Source organism: Sus scrofa, chromosome 8 (genome assembly GCF_054392235.1).
Source record: "Sus scrofa isolate SSC_HxYL_T2T_F1_AM1 chromosome 8, Sscrofa_HxYL_maternal_Yorkshire_Landrace_v2.0, whole genome shotgun sequence".
Lineage (NCBI taxonomy): Eukaryota > Metazoa > Chordata > Mammalia > Artiodactyla > Suidae > Sus > Sus scrofa.
Genome location: NC_139390.1, coordinates 5,957,491 through 5,981,681, shown reverse-complemented (window position 1 = coordinate 5,981,681; position 24,191 = coordinate 5,957,491). Strand labels below are relative to the sequence as shown.

The 24,191-nt window shown below is 53.6% G+C and overlaps 1 long non-coding RNA gene across 1 annotated transcript; it reads left to right on the top strand.

Annotated features, from left to right (window-relative positions):
• The first annotated feature begins 4,904 nt into the window (after positions 1–4,904).
• Positions 4,905–12,366, top strand: LOC110262054 (uncharacterized). The gene is made up of 5 exons (XR_014813611.1): positions 4,905–5,082; positions 7,585–7,650; positions 8,643–8,690; positions 9,896–10,034; positions 11,177–12,366. It is a non-coding gene; the product is annotated as an uncharacterized LOC110262054 (long non-coding RNA).
• The last annotated feature ends 11,825 nt before the right edge of the window (positions 12,367–24,191 follow it).

The window sequence follows — 24,191 nt, the reverse complement described above, 5'->3', positions numbered from 1 at the left end:
CCGGTGACAAGTGCCCTCCCCTCTCTGGACTTGAGTCTCCTGACTATGGAATGAGGTCTTGCCAATCTCATGCTCTGCGGACATGTCTGAGAATGCCTGTGATTAGGTTCCTATAGAACCAGCCTGGGCCAAGAAGTGCCTTTCATCTCAGAATTGCGATGTAAAGGCCCAGAGCTTGGGCAGGTTTTCCGAAGAACCCCAGCATCTTAGAATGTCTGGGACTCAAGGGCTCTTAGGAATCCTCTCCTGTGTCTGAGGGCTCCACTTTCTGTGAGGTCCGCGGGGGAGGCTTGTTAACAGTGCAGACCTTTGGAGGTTTTGATCCTGAAGGTCAGGGCCAAGGCCTGGGAATGGCTGTTTAGCATGTTTCCAGATGCTTCCCAGGCAGGTGGTGTAAGGCAGCAGTTGAAGAAACTCAGCTTTCGTCCGAATCCCTCACTGGATAGCTGCCCGCAGTTGGGAGGCCACTCGCCCAGTGATAACAGCAGCACCGTGTCTGTTGTGCGCCAGGCATAATGGAGCCACTTTACCAGGGTCAACTCGTTTCCATTCCACGACACCCTGAAAGGTGGATGCTGTGATTGTCCCCATCTACAGAGGAGGAAGGTGACCCCAGCTCCACTGGCCAGGAGGTTGGGTCCCAGGGGCATGGGTGGCTCCAAAGCCAGGGTGAGACCCAGCCGGAATGTCCGCCAGATGGGTGGTTGCTGGGTTTCTAAGGAACAACCTGCTGCTGTGATATTTGTGAAACAACTTGTCTCTGCCAGAACTTATCACACATTTAAAAAAAATTCTTATCTTTTCTAAGTAACATGGACAAAAGAGAAAAATCAGAAAGTGCAAGAAAAAGGAAAAAGATTTCCATCACCCAGAGGTGATGGCGGTGGTGACAGTGACAATGGTGATGAGTGTGATGGAGTGTGATTCTAGTCCCAACATCAGCTCCTGCCTGTGGGACATCCTGGCCCCCACGTCTCGTGCATTTTCTCGCTAAGCTCCTTCAGCACCCAAGGAGGTAGATTACGCTTACACCCTGGTTTGTTTCCTCCCAGACCTTTTCCTCTGCAATCAGATACAAATAGATCTAGACACCGCAACATGTTTCAAGTCGGCTCATACCATCCACCTTTCCTCTTGCCTTTTCACAAAGCAAACTGTCATAAACATCTTTGCTTGTCAAAAAGATGCATGGACCTCACCACTCTGAATCCGTCGCATATCCCATCACGCCCCCTGCAGTTTCAGGCTGCGTGTGAAGGGCCCAGCATTCAGCCGGGATGGCCAGGCTCCACAAAAAAGCCTTCTTTTCCTTACAGTTACAAGGAAATCCACAGGCCACCCCGACTGTTTCATGTTGGGTTTTCCTCTGGCCACCAGATGGCGGTATAGCCCCTCAATAAGCAGAGACCGAGGCTGGGTGACCTCAACGCTAAAGCTTCACTCACCCGAACCCCAGGTCCCTGCTTCTACCACGCACCCGCACCCCCACATTGAAGCCTGTTGACAGTGCAACATTCTCTTTCGCCAGGGTGGAGGGATGTGTCCTTGGAAGGGACGTCACTTGCTCATTTATTTTCCAACTTTGCTGAGTGCCCAGTGTCCCAGACAGACTCCAGGGTCAAGCAGCTCTAAGAGCAGACACTCCAGTTTGCGGATTCTCATGTCTCCTCTGTACAAATGGGCTTTAAAAATAGCTCTAACTCCTGGGTGACCCGTGAAAGCCCGATGCTGAGTGAAGGAAGCCAGACGCAGAAGCACACATGTGATGCCTACATGCATTTCCATGAAATGCCCAGAATAGGTGAATCCACAGAGAAAGACAGTGGATGAGCAGTGGCCAGGGCGGAGGGAGGGTGGGATGGGACGAGATTGCTCCTGAGTTTGGGGTTTGTAGATTCTAGGACTAGGCAGTGGTTGTGAAGGACTGAATTCTGTCTCCCTTCCAATCAGTGAGGCCATGAGGCTGGGGCCTGATCCCACAGAACTGTGTCCTTATGAGAAGGGACATCAGGGAGTTTCCGTCATGGCTCAGCAGTTAACAAACCCGACTAGCATCGGTGAGGACGCAGGTTCGGCCCCTGGCCTCCCTCAATGGGTTAAGGATCCGGTGTTGCTGTGGCTGCGGCATAGGCTGGCGGCTACAGCTCCGATTGGACTCCTATCCTGGGAACTTCCATATGCCGTGCGTGTGGCTCTAAAAAGAAAAAAGACCAAAAAAAAAAAAAAAAGAAGAAGAAGGGACATGGGACATCAGAGGTGACGATCAGGAAGTGGGGACCACTTCACTGGCTCCTGAGCAGTGGCCTCAGTGAGTTCCCCTGCAGGATGCCTGGAGGGGCAAACCTGCACACCTGTCAGCTCCCCTCTCTCTGCCTCCAGGACAGAAGTAGCCCATGGCCTGTGCCCCAGAGCTGGCCTGGCCATCTCCCGAGAACCCTCTAAACCGGCTGGGCCTGGCCCATGAGGGGCTGACAGCGGAGAGAAAGGAATTTTGAAAATCCTCTCTCCCAGAACCCTGGCTCTCCAGTCTTTTGTTTTGCTGCAGGTGTCGTTCTGCACGCCGCACTGGGAACAGTACCGTGAGCCCTCTCCCTGCTTCCTCTGTGATGTTCTGAGCCCCACGCCCATCCCCACCCAGGGCAGACGGATGTTTTTGATCATCATGGAGGAAGTTCAAGGTTCTCCGAGGCAAAACAGAAACAAAATAACTTTCCAAACAGAACCTTTGTAGTCAAACATGCTAATACCAAAGCATAAACCTGATCCAGCCTGGGGCCAACAGGAATGCAAAGTAATTCTTGTCTCTGGACAAGCAAAGTCTGTTCTGTCCAACAGAGGTTCAGCTGGCTTCTTCCCTGATTTGAAAACCAGCTCTGTCTCTATTTCATATCATTTCAGTAATCTTGACCTGGAAAATGTGTCTGTTCTTTGGAGTCTCTGCTGAACCAGCTAGAACATCTGCCAGTTCCCTCTCTGATTAGTGGGGTAAATAAAATCTTCAGCACATGTTCGTTTTTATATCTGTGTGAGAGGCAGGAGACACGATTTTCCCTTTTTTATTTTTATTTTTTATTTATTTATTTTCTTGGTCTTTTTGCCATTTCGTGGGCCGCTCCCAAGGCATATGGAGGTTCCCAGGGTTCCCAGGCTAGGGGTTGAATCAGAGCTGTAGCCACCAGCCTACACCAGAGCCACAGCAACGCGGGATCCAAGCCGAGTCTGCAACCTACACCACAGCTCACGGCAATGCCGGATCCTTCACCCACTGAGCAAGGGCAGGGATCGAACCCGCAACCTCATGGTTCCTAGTCGGATTCGTTAACCACTGCGCCATGACGAGAACTCCTCTAACAGACTTCTTGAAAGAAAAGTTGGTTCAGACATAGACAAAATTTTCTCTTTTCTTGTTTAATTTATGCCTGAATTTGGTAGATTTCCAAACCTACAGTGTATTAGTTTGCCAGGGCTGCCAAAACAAAGTACCACAGATTGGATGGCTGAAAAAAACAAATGAATTTTCTCACAGTTCTGGAGGCTGGAAGCCAGCAATCAAAGTCTTGGTAGGGTTGCTTAATTTTTCTTTTCCCTAGGGCCACATCCACGGCATATGGAGGGTTCCAGGCTAGGGGTTGCATTGGAGCCGCAGCTGCTGACCCATGCCACAGCCACAGCAACGAGGGATCTGAGCCACGTCTGCGACTACACCACAGCTCACAGCAATGTCAGGTCCTTTACCCAATGAGCCGCAACAGGAACTCCAGTTACCTCCGCTGAGGCCTCTCTCCTGGGCGTGGAGATGGCTGTCTTCTCCCCGTGTCCTCCTGTGGTTGTCCCTCTGAGCGTGCTGGTGTCCTAAGCTCCTCTCCTATAAGGACACCAGTCCTATTGGGTCAGGACCCACCCACGCGACCTCATTTTACCTTAATGACCTCTTCAACTATCTGCAAATACAGTCACATTCTGAGGTCCTAGAGGCCAGGACTTCAACATATGACTTTGGGGAGTAGCCACAATTGAGCCCATAAGACACAGGCCAGGCCAGAGCCCATGCATGTCATGGAGGGGGCTGGGAATCCTGCCAGGGCTGTGCTGAGTGACTCCGTTCATGCGTCTGCCTGTGACTCCGAGGGGCCACAGCAAGAGCGCCACTGCTCATTTTACCTGTGGCCCCTGAGAGTCTCAAGTCACAGTGATTTGATCAGGGCCCTTGGCTGTAGAGCCTTGACCCTTCCTCTGTGGGAAAAAAGACAGAGAAAAGGGAGTATTGGCTTTCGGGAGAGACCCTGCTTCCTGGTGGCTGACCTGTTGGTGCTGTGTGGCCTCAGCTTCCCCTGGAGTCTTGGCCATGGGGTCGTTAAGCCGTCACGTGGCACGCGGGAGCCCAACCCACAGAGCTGTGATTTACGGAGGGCGGGGCCCCTCATCCCCTCGTCACTCTATGTCCCACCGGCCAGGGACCCTCAGGGGCTCCACGAGGCCCCCAGGGAGTCCAAGGAGAACAGTGTGCACACTGCTGGCCTCGGGGACACTGCTGGGAGTGTCACCTGGCCCCTGCACATCGACAAGGCCAGTTCCCCTGTTTCATTACTTATTAAGACCTGCTTTGCTCCAAGAAGACTATAGAGATACAAATAAACTTTTATCTTTCTAAAATATAAAAGAAAAAAATAAAATAAAAAATTTAAAAAAGGTGGGGGACGAGTTCCCATCATGGCGCAGTGGTTAACGAATCCGACCAAGAACCATGAGGTTTCGGGTTCGATCCCTGGCCTTGCTCAGTGGGTTAAGGATCCAGCATTGCCGTGAGCTGTGGTGTAGGTTGCGGGGAAGCTCCCCAACCAGTCAGTCAGTCACTCTGGGTGGCAGGGTGGGGACTGAGCCCCTGTTCCCTCTGTCCTCTCCAGGATTTCTGGCCATCGACCCGGGCGCAACCTCTGAGCACAGAGCCAGTGCCGCCCAGGGACCTGGCCCACAGCCGGCTTGTCACCCTGCTGCTGCCCTGCCCAGCCATCAGCCCCCTGTTCCTTTCCTGCGGCTGCTGGAACAATTTACCACCACTGGCCGGCTTGAAACAACAGAATGGTATTCTCTTACAGTGCTGCAGGCCGAGGGTCTGAGGTCAGGGTGTCGAAGGGCCATGCCCTGTCCAATGGCTCCTAGAGAGGGTCTTTCCCCGCCTCTTCCAGCTTCAGGTGGCTCCTGTGGCTTTGGCTCTGACCCCTGCCGCCATTGTCACGTGGCTTCTCCTCTGCGCCTGAGTCCTGCCTCCTCTTCTCATAAGGACACCTGTCATTTGGATGAGCCTTCCCCCGCCCCCCCCCCTCAGCATCATCTCATCCTAAGTAATGACATCGCAAAGAGCCTCTTGCCAGAAAGGTCACCTCCTGGGGATCCAGGTAGATGGGAGTTTGGGGCCATGCTTCGCCAGCCAGCACAAGCCCACCAGCTGCTCTTGGCCTTGGGCTGTAGCACAAACCAAGAAGACAGGAGAGGCTGGGGGAGCCCCCGCAGTGCCCAGAGCTCTGTCACGTGTGGCACCAGCTGTGCAGTTCCGTCCTGGCAAAACAGGGACTTTTGCTCTGGTTTGGTTTGCTGTCCTTTCTAGCATCTCCCCTCCAGGCCTTTTCGCCTCGCCTGTGGTTGGGAGCTCCCAGGCTGTGGCTGGACTTACAAGCGGTCAGAAGCAAAAGGGTATGAAAAGGGGATGGGGTGTGGGAGAAGGGGAGAAATGTCACCCACGGAAAGAAATGTCACCAGTTCACCAGCCTCGAAATGTGTCACCCTGGTGGTTGAACAAATATAAACAGACACAGGATACCCTTTGTTGTCCTTCAGACTAGTTGAAGTTTTTCTGTTTTGGTGGTAGTGGTCCATGCTGGCAATGATGTGTTGAAACGGTCACTTTTGTACAGTGCCACGGCCCCTTTCAGAAAGAAAGTGATAGTGCTTCTGAGGATGGGCCAAAAAAGTCATGCCATTGCATTCAGTGATTCCACTTCTAAATGTCTCTCCTAAGAAAAGAATCAGAGATGTGGTCAAAATTTCTGTACAAAGACGTTACTCCAGCATTTTTTAAAAAATCGTGGTAAAAAATCAATGGGAAATAGCTGGACTGTCTAACCATAGGGGATTGATTAAGTAAACAATGGGATAGCAGCTTGATAGGAAAACAGCTACAGAGTTTGTCCTGACTTAGAAGAGTGCTGTGCTAAGTGAAAGAGGAGACACAGCGGTCTATCCAGCAGGGACCGCAAATGGGCACAAAACTGTGCAGCGAGAAAGGACTTGAGTTACTTGTGACGATGGATGTCCTCGGGGTGTCTGCATCTCCCTGGAAGAGAAATAACCCAAATTGGCAAGGGGACTGTCTCCGGGACAGAGGTGGGAGCTTGCTGCCCAGAAATTATCCCCTGCCACAGACCCTTCCCAGCTCCCCACTGGCAGGATAAATCCAAGCCCAGGTGCTTCCTAGTCAGCTCACCTGTCTTCCCAGCCTCACCCGTCTCCCTGCCAACCACAAGCCAACTCTTCCATTCTTCTGGGCCTTTGCTCATACTCGGCCCTCAGCCCAAATCCACATCTTTTCAATTTCCTCCTAGTGAACTCCTACACATCCTTCAAAACCCAGGTCAGTGGCCACCTCCTCTGTGACCCTTTCTCTGACTGTCCCCCAGTGAGTTGGAGTTTCCCTCCTTCACCCCCACAGTCTCTCATGCCCCATCCTCATCCCAGCTCTCACCTGCTCTTACACTCTAATGGTTCCTTTGGCAGCCTGTTTCCTCCTCCAGGCTGTGAATTCCTGAAGGGCAGGGATTGTCACTTCTTCCTCAGACTCTCCAGATCCCAGCATTGAAACCAGCTCATAATAAAGGCCCATTGAACTTTTTTTTTTTTTTTTTAGGGCTGCACCTGCAGCATATGGAAGTTCCCAGGCTAGGGGTCGAATTGGAGCTGCAGCTGTGGGCCTATGCCATAGCCACAGCCATGCCAGATCCAAGCTGCATCTGCAACCCACACTGCAGCTCACGGCAATGCTGGATCCTTAACCCACTGAGCAAGGCCAGGCATCGAACCTGCATCCTCATGGGTACTAGTCAGGTTCATTTCCGCTGCGCCATGACGGGAACTCCTGGACATTTGTTGAGTAGTGATTACAGAGCATGGCTGACCAAGCCATTCCGGATGAATTTACTCCTTGGAATAACTGTCAGGACTAGGAGACTGGATCAATACACGGGGGCACCAAGACTAAATGCTTAAGGAGTCTGGCCGAGACAGCAAGGGGCAGAGCTGGTGGTGTCTGAATCCAGATATCTCACGTCCTTTCTACAACACCCGTCTTCATTTGCCTGGGGCTGCTGTAGCAAATGACCACAAACTGGGTGGCTTAAAACAACAGAGTTTATTGCCTCATAGTTTCAGGGCCAGGAGTCCAAAGTCACAGCGTCTCTCAAGGACTAGCTGCCTCCAAAGAAAGGCTCAGGGCTCCTTTGTTGTGGCTGCTTCACTTGTCTCTGCCTCCAACCACATGGCCTTGTCCCTGTCTCTCCTCTGAGTGTCTCTCTCTCTCCCTTTTTTTCCCAGCGGATCCTGCAGCATATGAAAGTTCCCAGGTCAGGTATCAAACCTGCATCACAGCAGGGATACAAGGTACTGCAGTGACAATGGCAGATTCTTAACCTGCGGCCGCAAGGGAAATCCCTGTGTGTCTTGTAAAAGGAGGCTGTCATTGGATGTAGCGCCCACCAGACAATCCTATCTGCAGTCCCTTTTTCCAAATAAGGACACATTCCCAGGTCCTGGGGGTTAGATGGGACATGGACATTTTTTGGAGGGTCAGCTTGTACTAACGACATATACCCATAGTGCATCCATTTAGAACCTGTTCTAATTAGTTTCATTTCTATTCGATAGGCTTCATTTTAATCCAATTTAATTCAATTGGTGGTGGTGTTTGTACAGCTGCCAGGGGAGCAGGGCTGACGGAATTCCAGGGGTGAAAGATGTGGTTGCCCTCATCATAACGGGCACCTACTCTAACGGGGGTACCATCGAGGAGGGTACAGCTAACTCCCTGCGGGCCTGGGGTGTGGGGTGGGCGTGGGCATGGTCAAAAGGAAACACTTGAGCCCAGCCAAGTGGTTATTCAGGAAGAACCAAGGGACCAGTCTGTCAAGAGCACAGAATTGTGGGGGACCTGGGACGGTCAGCGCCCCCTGGGGGGACGGCAGCCTGCAGTGGAGGATGCTGGGGGAGATGGCAGGCGACAGGGCTGGAGAACCCCCCACCCCCGACCCCTGGGCTGTGGGAGCCGGACTCTATGGACTAGACACAGCCTCCCAGGGCCCCAGAGGTCCTGCCAGGGCTCCCCCGGCCCCAGGGCTCCCCAGGCCCCAGCGCTCTGTGGGGCTCAGTTTTCCTTTCTCGTGACCTAGCAGAGCCCTTGGCTGTGGCTGTTTGGTGACATCCTTGGGGCCTCCCCAATATTTTCATGGGCCTCCCCCAGGCCCACTCTTTACAAAGAAGAGAAATGGCTGCTCCACCCCCAGCATCTTAGTACCAAGACTAAAGGGTGTGTGTGGAGGGGGGGTGGCCTTCTTTAATATTTAATATTGTGAAGGTCTTCTCTGTTTTCCGCCCAGCAGCCCTCCCTTCCGAACTTTGTGAATCAGAAAAGACAATCCGATGAGGTGAGGGGCAGATGCATCAGTATCCCTCCCTGCCGTTGGGTGAACCCCAAAAAGTTCTCTGCCAGTAAGCTGAGTCCTTTCGAGGAGAGCCAAGTTCTTCCAGCCCTTCTCTCTCCCTCCGCCTCCCACCCCCCACCCCCTGCGCCCCTGGGGTCTCAGTCCCTCGCACGCACGGAGGAGGCTGCACTGTGATCGCTGGAAGGCAGAGTCTCCCACGCTCTGTGCCTTTTGGCTCTGTCCCTCCACCCCTTCCCCTCCCACCCCCGCGCTGGCCCCTCCTCCTCAGACCTGCGGGGATCTTTCCAACCCGGACAGAAAGCCTGCGCGGTAGGATTGCAGCGACCCCCGGTGGACACAGACAGGAGCGTCGCTATTGTTGCTGCTGGGATTTTCGGGTCACTTGTTTCTGCAGCGCGACTTAATCTCAGCTGACTCCACGCACTGCAGGCCTCATTTACGGATTTTAGGGCATTCAGTGTAGCTCTTCAGCCATGGAGGGATACCCCCGTTCCTCAGACCCCTCTATTAAACTCCCCCGCTGCAGTGTCATCTTCCCATCTTTGACGGAATAACATTGCAGCTGAATCTCTGAAACACAGAGGCGGGCCCAGACCTCCGAGCTCATCAGGATGCTACCTGCACCTGCAGCCTGGCTGCAGTCGGAGGCTCTCCATGGGGGTGTGGGCTGTGGAATAAGACCCACTGTTCTCGGGTGGCTGTCGAGTTCGAGAACGCTGAATCCTAACTGCTTGATGTACCTACGTCCCCAGAAATTTGTCCACTTGGCAAAGAGACTGAGGGTAGGGAGGCAAATAAATATTTAAAGAGAGAAGACAGGATGGGGTGGAAAAAAAATACAGGCACAGGCAGCGGGGGTGAGGAGGTGGAAAGGGAAAGAGAGACTGAGACACGGAGATGAAGAGAGCAGCCCCCCGGAGGGCCTTTAAACCACGCCTGTGGGGCGGTCCTTCCGGCCTCCTCCGGCCAATCGTCTTGCTCCGTCTGGCGGGGGGGGGGGCTGACTCCAGGCCCTGCCCTCAGTCTGGACTTGAGCACCAGGGTCTCTGGGAAGTGGACAGGATGTGCTGTGGTCTGCGCCCCTCCTTCCTCTGATCCCCAGGAACCTCTCTGCGAGTGTGGGGTTCCTGAGGTGTCCTTGACCTTCAGAATGAGAAATGGATGGTCCCTATCTTTTATCCAAGCAGGGTCAGCTTTTAGGTTGAAGTCACCTGTCCACAGGGAACAGATGACAGCGGCTCAGCCTGGGACCCATCTGTCTCCTGCTTCACCACATTTGCCCCTCCTGCCAGCCTCGTGACCATAAGCGACAGAACGGTTTCGTTGGTGAGTGTATTAGTTTGCTTGGTCTGTCCTAAGAAAATACTGTAAACTGGGTGGCCTAAACAATTCAAATTCATTTCTCCCAGTTCTGGAGGTCAGATGTCTCAGATCAAGGTCTGGCAAGATCGGCTTCTGGGGCAGCTCTCGTCCTACCTGGCAGGTGGCCACCTTCCCACTGTGTCCTCACACGAGGGACAGAGAGAGCTCCCTGAGGTCCCTTCTTCTTACAAGGGCACCAGTCCTATCGGATGAGGCCCCTGCCTCTTATGACCTCATTTCAACCTTATCCCCTCCTCCCAGGCCCTGTCTCCAAATACAGTCACATTGGGGGCAGGAGCTTTAACACATGAATTTGGGGCGGGGGCACAGACAGCATCCAGTCTGTAATGGTGTGGTGGGCTGAGTAATATCCTTCCCAGTACGTCCATATCCCAGTCTCGGAACCTGTGAACGTCACCATCTATGAGAAAAGGGACTTTGAGGACGTGATCAAGAGTCTTGAGATGGGCAACCATCCTGGAGTATCCAGGTGGTCACCTGTAACCACCAGGGTCTTTGTGAGAGACGGGGGGAGGAGTCAGGGCTGGGGGAGGACCATGTGATGACCGAAGCCGATGTTAGAGGGATGCTCTTTGACGATGGAGGAAGGGGCCATAAACTGCGGAACATACGAGGCCACCAGAAGATGAAAAAGGCAAGGAAGCCAATTCTCCTCTAGAGATTCCAGAAGGAACTGGCTCTGCCAACACCTTGACTTTACCCAGGGGAGCTGATTTCAGACTTCTGATTTCCAAAACCCTAAGAGAGCAGGTTTGGATCGTTTCAAGCCGCTAAGTTTATGGTAACTTGTTACAGAAACCACAGGAAACTAATACAGCTGGAATCAGGTCTGACTGTGACAGGAAAGCCCACCTAACAGTGGCTCAGAAGAGAACTGGTTCTAGAGTCTGAAGGCAAGTGAGCCTGGGACTGGTGGGGGGTCAGCTGTGTGGGCCTTGGGGCCCCAGCTCCTTCCAGCTCCCTGACATAGCAGGTGGCAGGAAGGAGAGAGGGACCAAGGCTTCAGAGGCAAGGAGTGGGCACAGACTGTCCTTTACGGAGGGTGGCCGGCCACACAACATTTCTGCCCTTTTCCTTCTTGCCAGAATTTTCTCACTGGGCCACGCTTCACTGCAAGGGAGGTGAGACAACATGTTTTGACTCGGAGCAGACACCTGCCTTGAGAAAACAGAAGAAGTGGAGAACGGGTGTCAGGAAAAGCCCAGTCTGGTATGTCCAACCTGCCTGAACGTGGTGAGTCAGGAATATGCTCCCTTCAAGGAACAGAAATCCTGCCCCAACAGGGCTTCAGCAAACTAGGCTTTGCTTTTTAAGGACAACAAGGAGTGCTTGGTTGCTGGTGCAGTGTAGCCATTTCAGAGAGGACCTTTGAGGGTTGGTTTCCAGTCTCAGAGTTGGTGCCTCATGGACGGAAGAAGGCTGCTGAGGCTCCATACATCATTTTCACATTCAAGGCAGGAAGAAGGATGAAGAGTACTGCCAGCCTGTATGTCCCGCTTCAGCAGGAAAACAAAAGCTTTCCATGGACACTCCTGGAAGGCCGCATGTGGTACTCGTTGGTCAGGACTGGATGTCTTGGCCTCTCTATCTGCAAGGGAGTCTGCAAAACCAACCACTTAGCTTCCAGCTTCCCTATTAGACAGTAGACCAAAAACATCAATACAGGAATTCCTATATTGACAGTTAATATCACAGTCGTGCACAGAGACTTGTACCTGCTCAAACATTGCAGGGTCACTTATCACTGAAAAATCACAAACATCCTGCATGTTCAACGTGCATGTTTGGGTTCCAATCAATGGGTCAGTCATTCAGTAATAACCTGTGTTACTGCTTCTGGAAAATAGAAGGAGTTTCCGTTGTGGGTCAGTGTGTTAAGTACCCGACACCATGGTCCCTGAGGATGCAGGTTCGATCCCTGGCCTCGCTCAGTGGGTTAAGGATCTGGTGTTGCCACAAGCTGCGGTGTAGGTTGCAGATACCGCTCAGATCCAGTGTAGCTGTGGCTGTGGTGCAGCCCGGCAGTTGCAGCTCTGATTGGACCTCTAGCCTGGGAAGTTGCATAGGCCACAGGTACGGCCCTAAAAAAGACAATAGAAGAAAGTATGATTTACCTTGTCATGATTATGTCAAGGTTAAGATTAGGTCGTGTCTGGCCCTCAGCTGGTCCTTAGTCAATTGTGATGTAATGTATTCTGACCTCCAGACCTCCCACCACCTGCCCCATCTTTTACCAACCAAAAAAAAAAATAAAAAATAAAAAACAAAAAACCAATGAACCAGTGTCAGTGTGTTCAAGGCACCTTGTTAGAAATATTTCCAGCTGGTTTAGCTTTTCGGTCTCAGGAGAGTGAAACTCAATCCTCTGACTCTCTAAACTCTGGAGGGAGGGGTGCCTGTATGACGAGGTGGGGACAGCACCGGCTTTGGGGCAAGTGTCCTCAGTTGGATCTGCGTTAGGTGACCCTCGGCTCCTGTCCTGTGTCATGGCCAACAGTGCTGACCTGCCAGGCTGCTGTGAGGTTTCACGAGAAAAAGTGCCCCGGGCACAGTGTCTGCCATCCAGCAAAGCCCCAAATTCCTGTCCCCTCACTCCTAATACCAGATGATGGAGGAAGCACAGCGTTCTGGCCTGGGGCGACCTGACATTGGCAGTGAGAACACTGTGACATGCTAAGGGGTTCCCTTCCAGCAGAAGTCTCCCTGGCCCCGGCCAGCCAGGGCTCCCGGCTAAAAGGTGACCTAATTATTAACGAAAGCTCCGGAAATGAAAGCTAAGACATAATCCACCCCTGAATGGCTTCAGAAGGAGCAGTTAATGGGACAATAAAATTAATCTTGTAGAAAAACCACAATTAGCGGTATCGTTTATAAATCTCTTCTCCTTCCTCATGCGGGAAAGGGCAGGTCCGCTGCTCGCAGCTTGGGCTCCCATTTCACGCGGATGATGCCTCTTTGGTTGGGGAAATATTTTCCTTTCACATTCGAGGGGCCTTGTGAGATGTGTCAAGACATTCTTCAGAAGATGACCCAGAGAGCAAAATCCACGCCACAGCCCTCCTTCTCCCCGCCCTGTTTCTTGCCTGTTTCAAGGCACTTGGATGCAACTGAAGCATCGCTGATGGAGAATACATTCTAGGAAGGGCCTTGCTGGGCGTGGTGAGGGGGTGAACAGATGAGCCCCCGTTTCTCCCCTCTCAGGGCACAGCCATGCCTGCGACACAGACCCAGCCCAGCTCCCGGCCCCCGTCTCCCAGCCATGTGACCTTGAGCAGGGACCCCACCTTGGTCAGTCTCAGGTTTTTTCACAAGTCACGTGCAGTCAGTGAGGGGGCCTCCTCACTCCCATGGCCAGGGGGATGGATGGGCACCTCCAAAGCCCCCCACTAGGACTGGCCTCCGCCCCCGGGAGCCAGGAATTTAGTGTTATTTATGGAGCACGGGCTGCGTGCTGGGTACCGTTCATTGCAGAAACCCAAAAGCATCATTCGTACTGGACACTTGTGAAGCCCATCAAGTTCAGAGGAGGGAACCGGGGCTCTGAAAGGGGACAAGACTTATCCCAGCTGGAAAGTGACCAAATCCAGGTCTGAGCCCCAGCCGGGCTAGCTTTCCAGTCCACGCTGTTTTCTGACACCTGCCTCCCTGGGAGCGCTGGGGGCGGAAGTCGGTCCCTTATATTTCAGGCATTGGGGGGCTGATCCCCAGCACCTCAGGATGGGATGCATTTGGAGAAAAACCCTTCAAAGAGGGGACTAAGGTGACATGAGGTCACTGGGGTGGCCCTGAAGCAGTCTGACCAGTGTCCTTATAAGGAGATGAGAACACGGACACGCACGGGCGGCCACGTGAGGACACGGGGAGACGGTGGACGCCCACGAGGCCAAGGACAGAGGCCTCAGTGCCCACACCTCGACTTCAGCCTCTGGGACCGTGAGGACTTAGTATCTGTTGTTCAAGCCCCAGGCTGGGGTGCTTTGCTGTGGTGCCTGTGGGTAGGGGGGTGGGGAGTCTTAACCTGGGGAGGGGGCTGGGGTCTTAGAGTGTTGGAACGTATGAACATATGGTCATTCGTTTTTTTTTTCTTCTATTTTTTTAGGGCCGTGCCCTCAGCATACAGAAGTTCCTGGGCTAGGGGTCAAATGAGAGCTGCAGCTGCCCGCCTACACCACAGCCACAGCAACACCAGATCCCAGCTTCGTCTGCAACCTGCACCGCAGCTCACGGCAACGCTGGAGGAGCGAGGCCAGGGATCGAACCCACGTCCTCAGGGATACGAGTCGGGGTCATAACCTGCTGAGCCGCAGTGGGAACTCCCCATGTGGTCATTCCACGTTTAATTCTTCGAGGAGCCGCCGTGCTTGTCCACGGTGGCTGCACCGTGTCACGCTCCCATCAGCAGTGCGGGGGCATCCCAGTCTCTTCATATCCTCACCAACACTTGTAATTGTCGGGGTTGATGTGACCGTCCCGAGCATCTGTATCTCCCTCTGCTCCTTCTCCTCCACCCTGCTCCCATTTCACCCTCACCTTCTCCCGTGCGGCCCACAGTACCTCGGCTGGTTTCCAATTTTAGGCCTTCTGCCTTAGGGGCGCCGTCTTCCCAGGTGCCCCTGCTGAATCTCTGTGTTTGCCTCAAGTACCTGCAAAGCCTTCTGAGCTGCCCGTATCACCTGGCGAACATGCCAGAACGTGTTCATTCCCTTGTCTGTCCCTCAGTCTCCCCACCTGCAAGATGAAGCGCTGGGTTAGGGTCTCGAACTCAAGTGCTTACAGGGGCAAGCGGGTGAGGTAGCCAAGGCGTAAGGCGGATGGGGCGTGGGGGGATGGGCAGCCGTTACCCCCACGCAGCTGATTTTTGCCATGTAGGAAGGTCTCTGTTGTCAGCGCCTTCAATTTTCCAAAACGAAGCAGGAAATCTAGACGTTTTGTGTAACCTCCTGGTTTTGCAATTTTTTTTTCCTTTGCTTTTCAGGGTCTCACCCACAGCATATGGAAGTTCCCAAGCTAAAGGTTGAATCGGAGTTGCAGCTGCTGGCCTGCACCACAGCCATAGCAATGCGGGATCCCTGAGCCACTGAGAGAGGTCAGGGATCGAACCCACATCCTCATGGGTACTAGTCAGATTTGTTTCATCTGTGCCACAACGGGAACTCCTGCAGTATTTCCAATGAAAGCAATTTATTAAAGTGCAAACAAGTAAAACCTATCTGCATATCTAACCATGCCCAGCATGTAGAATTCCACTTTGTAAACCTGGAACCAATGATGCTGAAACTCAAGTTCACGTGGGAGTCACCTGTAGGGCTTGTTAAACCAGAGTTTCTGACCCAGCAGTGCCGGGGGTGGAGCCTGAGAAGTCGCAGGTCTCTCTGTCCCAAATGAGGCTGGTGCCGTTGAGCCGGGGACCTCCCTGTCAGCATCAGAACCTTGGGCTAACGCTCTCCAGGTCCTGCTCCAGCTCGGAAGCGCAGGTTCCCAACTCTAAACCCCAAAGTGCAGGGAGGAAGCAGCACGTTGTGGGTAGGGCCCTGGATGAGGGTTAGCACGCTTGCTTGCTTCCGTGACCACCACCAGGCAAAGAGCGCCGCCCGGAGCAGGTACTCGCACCTCCCCTCTCTGCGCTTGCGAAATGCTTTGAAAGCGCTGAAGGGCTCTTTTAAAAATGCATGTGATGCAGTAATAGGCATGAGGTTAAGACGTAAAGTGTAGAAGCACTATTTGGGTTGAAGAGAGTCTGGGTGAATCTCCTAGGACTGTTGTAACAACTGGCCACACACCAGGGGGCTGCAAACCACAGACGTGCACTCACTCCAGGTTCTGGAGGCCAGAAGTTCAAAACCAAGTTGTTGGCTGAGTGTGTTCCCTCTGAAGGTTCCGGGGGTGGGCGTGGGGGTTGCTGGGGCTCTGCTGCTGGCCTGTCTCCTAGATTCTGGGGCTGGTGGCAACCCTCTGCTGCATCTCTGTGCTGTGGCCTCCGTTGTCACCTGGCCTCTTCTGTGTGTCACCCTGTGTCCTCTCCTCATCTTGTAAGGACCCCAGTCATTGGATTTGGGGTCCATCCTAAATCCAGGGTGATTTCGTCTAAAGATCCTCAACCAGCTACACCGGCAAAGACCCCATTTCCAGGTAAGAGCACATTCTGAGGTTCCAGGTGGGTGTGATTCTCCCCCCCCCCCCGCCCCCCGCAGCATCCTTGGTATATGGAAGTTCCTGGTCCAGGGATCAAATCTGAGCTGTAGCCGTGATTGACACCACAGCTGCAGCAATGCTGGGTCCTTAACCGGCTGCACCATAGCAGGAACTCCTAGACGTGAATTTTTAGGGAACACTATTCAACCCACGACAGCCCCCTTTCTCCTTTAATTGATGTTATTCTAATACATTTGGCAATTTGGATATCTTGCTCAGAGCACATTGGACAGGGGTAATGGGGTGGATGGAGAGGCTGGTCACCGCAGCCCCCTGATTGGGACAGAGGCCACAGAGATGTCAATAAATAAGCATTAACCACTCCTGAGAGCCTCAGTGCGGGAGGGCTCCCCGCCCTGCACCCCCAGTCCAGCTCCTGCAGAAGGACCCCCTTTCTTCAAGGAGGGATTCTTTTTCACATCCTGTTACATGCCTTGCATATTAGAATAACTGTGGTCCCAAATGAGGCAAATTAGACCTCAGAGAGGAAAAATTTCAATCTTTGGGAAAACCCACCCCCAACCCCCAGCTGGACTAGAGAAACAGAGGCGCCTGCCGGACAGAGAAAAGGTTATAAATTACGGATGTGAAAAAGAAAATCACGCCACGGCCAGAGGTCCTGGGTCGGCTCAGGGCCTGCTGCCCAGCCATGTGCTAATTTCGCCGGGCTGGGAATACCCACAGCCCGGCCCCAGCCTCGGAAAGGGAGGTGTTCCGGACAGAGCAGCTCCATTAGGTCATAGCCGAGCTGCCTGCAATGCAGTTCAGCCCTGGGCTGCGGATTTGCCTGCACACCCCGGGAATGCTGTGAATTTTAGACACTCTCTCAGGGACCCTGGCTCCACAGACCGTGGAATGCCTTGCACTCGTCCATCTGTGGGCTTTAAAAATTCAGTAATTAATTCCAGCGTACGGTGTGATTAGGATTTGGCCTTTCTGTGGGTCTTTACTTTGGCAGAGCGCTTCTATAATCATTCCCCAGCTAAATAATTCAATACCAGCTATTGCCACGGGCTGGAAACCTGGTCCTTAGCTGGTGCTGGGTGATGCTGGGTTGCTTAGGCACCGAGCAGGGGGGTGGCTGGATGAAATGACGTGGCCCTGGTACTTTCTTCCCCCGGGGGGTGTGCGATGCCTCGCTTGACCTCAGCGTGTCCTGGATAAGTGGGCTTCTCAGGGATCCTGGGACATTCTTGCCGTGGGGAGAGTGGACTAAATTGCAGGGGTGGTGGCTTTGAAGCAGAAGGGGAATTAAATTCTTCCTTTTTTTTTTTTTATATTTTCTTTTCTTTTTTTTGTCTTTTTGCCATTTCTTGGGCCACTCTCACGGCATATGGAGGTTCCCAGGCTAGGGGTCGAATCAGAGCTGTAGCCACCGGCCTACGCCACAGCCACAGCAACGTGGGATCCGAGCCGAATCTGCAACCTACACCACAGCTCACAGCAACGCCAGATTCTTAACCCACTGAGCAAGGCCAGGGATTGAACCCGTAACCTCATGGTTCCTAGTCGGGTTCGATAACCACTGCGCCACGACGGGAACTCCGGAATTCTCATTCTAGCCCACCCCCTCGTTTTATGGAAGGGGAAACTGAGGCCCAGGTGGTTGGTGCCTTGCCCAAGGCCATGTTGCCAGTGATGGTTTCCAGGGAGGAGAGGGAGTAACGGGCAGTGGAAGTATTCAGATTTAGGGCATTTCCCTTCCCGTTTCAGGTCCCAAGTGGAACTTGGACGAAGGAGGAAAAGCAGAGGAAGATACCAGCGCATCCAGCAGGGCGGGGCTTGGAGCAGGGGAGTGGGGGCTGCCGTTTGGTCGAGAGTTGACGCTTTGAGTAGGTTTGGGGTTTTGTTTGTTTGTTTGTTTGTTTGTTTAGGGCTGTAGTCGTGGCATACGGAAGTTCCCAGGCTAGGGGTCGAATCAGAGCTGCAGCTACCAGCCTACACCACAGCCACAGCAACGGGGGATCTGAGCTGAGTCTGCGACCTACCCTACAGCTCATGGCAATGCCAGATCCTTAACCTACTGAGCGAGGCCAGGGATCGAACCCGCATCCTCGTGGATACTCAGGTTCTTAACCCACTGAGCCACAATCGGAACTTCTTAAGTAGGTTTTTGTTTAGTGTCCTGATGTTCTTCTGCCAACCTACCTTCCGCATCGCCTTAACGACCACAGCTGATCTCTGCCTCAGTGGTCTCATCTGAGAGATGGAACAATAGAACCTCAGGCGGTGGTTTAAGGGGATTGACAAGTGCCTAGAGAGCACTTGTCAGCTTTCACTGCTGTTAATACAGCTGCTGTTAATACTGCTAACACTGCTGTTAATACAGCTGCTCCTACCTGTTATTATCTATAAAATGGGTATAACCATACCTGCCCCGACCACTTCTGAATTTTTATGCAGCTCAAAAGAAAAAGAAAAAAGATAATGGCAGAGAAAGTGTTTCATCCTCCTTGACTGGTTCTCCACCCAGGAGGAGGGTCTGGGCAGGTGTCTTCCTGGAGGCTCCAGGGAAGGTCCAGGCAGTAGCGCAAACGTTCTCCCTTCTCTGTTTCAACGGCCAAGATGCTGACACGTGGCAGGTAGCCTGCCAAACTATGGGGTCATTTGAGGAGGGGTTGTTTGCAAAGGTGTGGCCAGGATGTGGGCTCGGGAAAGGCGGTCCAGCAGCTGAAGTGGCAGTGGGGGAGCTATGACTATTCCTGGGCCAGCAGGAAGGCAAGGAGAGGGGACAGGGCTCCCTAGGGACCTTTGAGGGAGAGGGCCAGCCTGAGAGGGCCAGGGAAGCAGGACCCCATCGTCCGGAAGGTGCCGAAGTAAGCCATGGTCTCTGCAGACCTGGGCGGGGGTGGAACAGTGGGAGCGGGGCTGCAGGACAAAGGGTGGGGGTGGGGGTGGGGGTGGGGGCCAGGCCAGCGCCATCGGTGCCCCCAGCACAGGGGGGTTGCCTGGGAGGCAGAGTGTGAGGGGGGGAGTCCACCTGGCCTGTGAGTTCGCTGCCACGGCTCTTGGGGGGAAGAAGGGCCAGAAGCCCCAGGGACAGGTTCTACTTCTCCGGTGACTGGCTGGTGACAAGGCACCCCATTCCCCTGCCAGCCTCAGTTTCTCTGGCTGTAAAATGCAAAACGAGGCATGGAACTAGAGGATTGTTCAACCTCTGAAAAAGCCTAGATCCTAAGGTTCATGGTCACTTGACGTGCACGTCCTCCCCAGACGTGGGGATGTACCTTCTGAATCTGCTCCCCCCCGCCCCAGTAAGGGGTAACTACTGGATGCTCCTCGGAACTGCATGTGCTCCCCTCCCGGACAGGGGTCTGACCAGCCTGGGTGGGGGCAGAGGTGCTGCTCCTTCTTCTTCCCCCCTCCCTCCCTGCTGACACAGAAAACCTTGAGGTCACCAGATGTCCTTTCAAGTTCCTTCTGCTAGACAGTGGCATTGCTTGTCCTCAATATTTTTCTACTCTGATGTCCTTGATTTGAGAGGCGGACAGGTTCGAACATTTGAAAGCAGCCTGGGTTGGGCACTACATCGTAGGAGCGTGGAGCTACCAGTGTCTGGAAGGCAATCACCCAATGGAAAAAAAAAAACAAACCACTTTTTGCTGACTTGATGCCTCTCAATCACCCAAAGTTGCAGTGCTCTGATCTCACATCCAGAAATGGGACCCACATTTTAAAAATCATCTTATTTCCCAAATCTTGGACTTGAAATAAGGAAACCTTTGTCATTACTCTTGTCACTTTGCAGATGAAGACACCGAGGTCTGGGGAGGGCTGCTCGCCAGGGCCCCGCAGCCGTTTCTTGCTCGCTCAAAGCCCCCAACCCTGCACCCCCTGCCAAGGTCAAGGGCCTCACAGCCAAAGCTAGGTTGATCTTAGGAACATGTGGGGAAAATCAGGAACTGTGGAGTGGTTTAAGAGTATACAGGTGACAGCAAACCACCAAACTCCCCCCACCCCCAAGACTCCTAAAATGCAGAACAAGGACACACAGTTCTGTTTAAAAACATAAGAGGTGAGAGTTCCCTGGTGGCCTAGGCGTAAAGGGTTTGGTCTTATCAATCCTGTGGCTCGGGTTCAATCCCTGGTCTGGGAATGTCTGCCTGCCGAGGGTACAGCCAAAAAAAAAAAAAAAAACAAAACAAAATATTTTAAAAGACATAAGTCACCAAATGACTTGGAGCCCCATAATCCCGTGTACTCGGTACAAAAAACCAAAAATATCACTCGTTCATTTCTTAACCATTTACTGAAGCCCTACTACGTGCTGACGGCTGGGGAGAACAAAGGTGATGAAACACTGAAATCGTAAAAATCACTGTTTATGATTTTGTCTCTGTCATGCCTTTTAAAATGTTTGATTTTTCGAGAAACGAGCATTTGCAAAAGGGTTAAACCTAGGAAGAGCGCCTCAATGATCCTACAGTTTTCCCCGCCTGCAGCGTGAATTAGACCATGAACTTTCTCACTACACCCTTGAACTTGGCTTTACAGACCTGACATGTAAATGTCTGAATCTGCCATGAATGTAATATGCGAGGATGGGAGTTGCGGCTCAAGGAAATGAACCTGACTAGTATCCACGAAGATGAAGATTTGATCCCTGGCCCCGCTCACTGGGTTAAGGATCCGGTGTTGCCACGAGCTGCAGCACTGCCCTCTGCCCTCTGTGGCCTGAGACTGGGCATTGACTTCCCAGAGCTGCAAAGAGGCTCATCAGAACCTGGGGAAGAGCTTTCTTAGTCCCCCTGAGCAGTAATCCTACACCCGTGAGCAGCCTATGCTGCCAAGAACAGAGACCACAGGGCACCGAATCAGAGGTCAAAGCCATAAGGAGCCAAAGCAGGCACTGTTTTGTTGCTTTTTAAACACAATAATAGGGGAGTTCCCATCGTGGCTCAGTGGTTAACGAATCCGACTAGGAACCATGAGGTTGTGGGTTCAATCCCTGGCCTTGCTCAGTGGGTTAAGGATCCGGCGTTGCTGTGAGCTGTGGTGTAGGTTGCAGATGGGGCTCGGATCCTGCGTTGCTGTGGCTCTGGCGTAGGCTGGTAGCTACAGCTCTGATTTGACCCCCAGCCTGGAAACCTCCATATGCCGCGGGAGCAGCCCAAGAAATAGCAAAAATAAATGAATAAATAAAATAATAGGGAGTTATGTCATGGCTCAGCAGTTCACGAACCCGACTAGCATCCATGAGGACACAGGTTCGATCCCTGGCCTCGCTCCATGGGTTAAGGATCTGATGTTGCTGAGAGCTGTGGTGTAGTTTGCAGACACGGATCAGATCCTGCGTGGCTGTGGCTGTGGCTGGCAGCTGTAGCTCCAATTTGACCCCTAGCCTGGAAAACTTCATATGCCGTGGGTGTAGCCCTAAAAAGCAAAAAAAAAAAAAAAAAAAAAAAAAAAATCCTGCCAGGCGCTAGGAGTTGTAGACGGCTGGTGCTAGGATGAACTGAGGTTCAAGGGGAGACCACTGCATGTTTCACACAGGTTTCACTCTGTAAAAGCACCTCACCTCGGTATGTCCCACCGTCGATAACACCTCTTCACTCATCCCCAGTTCTGTGACCACAGCCTCCACAACCTAACCTCACCTCTAGCCAAGACCCCACCCCTCCCAGAACCACCTGCAACCCCGAGTTCCCCACATCACCGCACCCTTCCAGGTGCGACACTTGCAGTGGGCTCAGTGGTGGCCCCCAAAGAAGCCTGAACACCCTGGCAGCCTGTGAGCATTGCCTCCCAGGGCCCGTGATGTGGTCAGGACTTTGAGAGAACAGTATCCCCGATGGTCCCGGTGGCCCCGAAACCCAATGACAAGTGCCCTGAGCCACAGAGGAGAGGAGGGGGCAAGGTGACAGCAGAGGCGGAGACTGGGGGGTTGCAGCCACAAGTCCAGCCACGCTTGGGGCCACCAGATGCTGGTAGGGGCAGGAAGGGATTCTCCCTACAGCCTCTGCAGGGAGTGTGGCCCGCCTGGCATCTTGATCTTGGACTCTGGTCTCCAGAGCTGTGAGGCAATACATTTCTGTTATTGTCCTTTATTTGTTTCTTTTATGACGGCACCTGCAGCACATGGGCCGGGGGTTGAATTGGAGCTGTAGCTGCCAGCCTAGGCCACAGCCACAGCATCGCCAGATCTGAGCCACCTCTGTGACCTACACCGCAGGTCATGGCAACGCTGGATCCTTAACCCACTGAGCGAGGCCAGGGATTGAACCCTCATCCTCACAAACATGTCAGGTTCTTAACCTCCCGAGCCACAATGGGAACTCCCATATCTGTTGTTTGAGGCCCCCTGGTGTGGGGTAATTTGTTTCTGCAGCCCTGGGAACCTGGTGCTGCCTGCATATGGGGCCCCCCCTGGGCTTTTCCCTCCCTGAGTGGGTGTGAGCGCTTGTTCTGCTCCCCCTGGAGGGCGGGGAGCCCTGTGGATACTCTGCCCACAGTCTCCTGGCCCCGCCCCCTGCACTGGAGGGCCCCTCCCTCCGTGGGCTCTCTTCTCCGGCCAAAGACCTGCCGTTTCATTTCCTTCATCTGTCAGCTGCTGACCGGCGGGCTGTGTGTGCCTTTCACAGGGGCCCCCTGTGGCCTGGACACCCACACAAAAGACCCACACCAGTCAAAACCCAGGACAGCATGACAGAGCGAGCAAGCAGTGACTGTCCACTGCGGTGTCGGACCCCCCTCCTCTCTGTCCGTAGTTGATAGAGCCTTCGAGGGGGAGGGGGTCCACCCTGCAGCTCCCTGTGTGGAATTCTGACTGCGGTGTGTGTGTGTGTGTCGGGGACTATAAAATGTTGGCACCTAAGACAGGGACAAAGCTATTCCCTCACTGAAGCCCATAAGGTTTCTCGTGATCTGTGAGTTTAATTTGACCCAGGCCCAACCCAAGCCAGCACCTGGGAAGATTCTAGCTACTCCTCCTCACCTGCTACAGGAAGTAACAGAGTCAAAGAGGAGGCCTCCCTGGTTCCCGGTAAAAACCTTAACCACTCGCAGCTGCCTTATCACTGCACCAGTCCTGCGTTTAAACGGCCTTTGCCAGAAGGATGCTGCAGCCAGGCCCCAAGGCCGGTGGCAGGGGCCAGCAGGGAGGTGTGCCAAGAGCCCTGCCAGGCTGCTCTGTGGTCAGAGGCCCACTTGGACCCTGCTGGGGACCTGGGGCCAGTCAAGAGCAATCCAGGTACCTCATCTGCTGGGGCCTGCTTGGAGATTTTGGAATCAAGGTGTCGGTGGCCACGTTCCTGGACTGAGCTGGTGGCTCAATGCTGGGCAGGCAGTGGCTGCTCCTGCTCTCCAGGTATATTCCCCTGGGGTGGGCGGGGGGGAGGGTAGGGGTGTGGTTCTCCCCTGGTTCTCAAGTGGCCGATGGAAAACACTTGGTCTCAGGCCATCGGCCAAGCAAAACAGAACCAGACACGGGGTGTTAAAGTAAGACTGGGGGATACCTACTCTGTGTCTAAGCAGGGCCCCAGCAGGCCACAGGGGCCTGGGGTGGTGCCCTCTGGCTGGCAGCGGCCTTTCTCCAGCTCCTGATCTTGCTCCCGCACACCCTCGGTTTCTCACCCCGGGAGCACTGCAGCCAGGGCTGCTTGGAGGGCTGCGCAATGGGGCCCTAATCTGGGCAGCCGCGACAGTGGCCCCGCTGGCGGAAGAGAGGGCAAACGATCAGGTAATCAGGTGAGAGAGACACCCCTTCTTACTCCAGGCCGCCCCTTACCTGCTGCCTGGCAGGGACCCCTGCTTTCTCCAGCAACCAGACCAGAGAAACGCTTCCCCGAGCAGCACGCGGAGCGCTCCCTTTGCCCTGAATGCCTTCCCTCCAGCTACCTTGGGCGTCCCCCCAGAATCCGGACCCCGTCCCCAGCTCTGGCGAGCGCTCCGCCGACACCCTGCACCACC